We start from the raw sequence: 1,512 nt of genomic DNA on the forward strand, positions 1-1,512 counted from the left end.
TTATACCTGACCCCAGGTCACACAGAGCCTTCTCAAAGGTCATGGTGCCCATGGTACATGGTATTAAGAATTTACCAGGATCTTGTTTCTTTTGAGGTAAAGTTTGCTGAACCCATGTAACTAGTTCACTAATGAGCAAGGGAGCTGCATCTTCCCAAGTCTCATTACCAAACAACTTGGCATTCAGCTTCATGATAGCTCCTAGATATTGAGCAACTTGCTCTCTAGTTACATCTTCATCCTCTTCAGAGGAAGAATAGTTCTCAAAGCTCATGAATGGTAGAAGGAGGTTTAATGGAATCTCTATGGTCTCTATATGAGCCTCAGATTCTTTTAGGTCCTCAATGGGAACTCCTTCTTATCTGGGAGACGTCCCATGAGGTCTTCTTCATTGGGATTCACGTCCTCCCCTTCCTCTCTAGGTTCGGCCATTTTGATTATGTCAATGGCCTTGCACTCTCTTTCTGAATTCTCTTCAGTATTGCTTGGGAGAGTACTAGGAGGAGTTTCAGTGATTTTCTTACTCAGCTGGCCCACTTGTGCCTCCAAATTTCTGATGGATGACCTTGTTTCACTCATGAAACTTAAAGTGGCCTTAGACAGATCAGAGACTATGTTTGCTAAGCTAAAGGAGCTCTGCTCAGAATGCTCCGTCTGTTGTTGAGAAGATGATGGAAAAGGCTTGTTATTAGTAAGCATATTTCTTCCACCATTATTAAAGCCTTATTGAGGCTTTTGTTGATCCTTCCATGAGAAATTCGGATGATTTCTCCATGAGGAATTATAGGTGTTTCCATAAGGTTCACCCATGTAATTTACCTCTGCCGTTGCAGGGTTCTCAGGATCATAAGCTTCTTCTTCAGAAGATGCCTCTTTAGTACTGTTGGATGCATTTTGCCATCCATTCAGACTTTGAGAAATCATGTTGACTTACTGAGTCAACATTTTGTTCTGAGCCAATATGGCATTCAGGGCATCAATTTCAAGAACTCCCTTCCTCTGAGGCGTCCCATTATTCATGGAATTCCTCTCAGAAGTGTACATGAATTGGTTATTTGCAATCATGTCAATGAGTTCTTGAGCTTCTGCATGTATTTTCTTTAGGTGAATGGATCCACCTGCAGAATGGTCCAGTGACATCTTAGAGAACTCAGATAGACCATAATAGAATATATCTAAAATGGTCCACTTTGAAAGCATGTCAGAAGGACACCTTTTGGTCATCTGTTTGTATCTCTCCCAAGCTTCATAGAGGGATTCACCATCTTTTTGTTTGAAGGTCTGAACATCCACTCTAAGCTTGCTCAACTTTTGAGGAGGAAAGAACTTAGCCAAGAAGGCCGTGACCAGCTTATCCCAAGAGTCCAGGATATCTTTAGGTTGAGAGTCCAACCATGTTCTAGCCATGTCTCTTACAGCAAAAGGGAAAAGCATGAGCCTGTAGACTTCAGGATCTACTCCATTAGTCTTAACAGTCTCACAGATATGCAAGAATTCCGTTAAAAACTGATA

At 41.6% G+C, this 1,512-nt stretch overlaps 1 non-coding gene across 1 annotated transcript; it reads left to right on the plus strand.

Moving 5' to 3' along the window:
* The first annotated feature begins 1,194 nt into the window (after window positions 1-1,194).
* Window positions 1,195-1,302, plus strand: LOC112799436 (small nucleolar RNA R71). The gene has a single exon (XR_003201017.1). It is a non-coding gene; the product is annotated as a small nucleolar RNA R71 (small nucleolar RNA).
* Window positions 1,303-1,512: the final 210 nt, after the last annotated feature.

The sequence above is a fragment of the Arachis hypogaea genome, chromosome 4 (genome assembly GCF_003086295.3).
Source record: "Arachis hypogaea cultivar Tifrunner chromosome 4, arahy.Tifrunner.gnm2.J5K5, whole genome shotgun sequence".
NCBI classification, from domain to species: domain Eukaryota; kingdom Viridiplantae; phylum Streptophyta; class Magnoliopsida; order Fabales; family Fabaceae; genus Arachis; species Arachis hypogaea.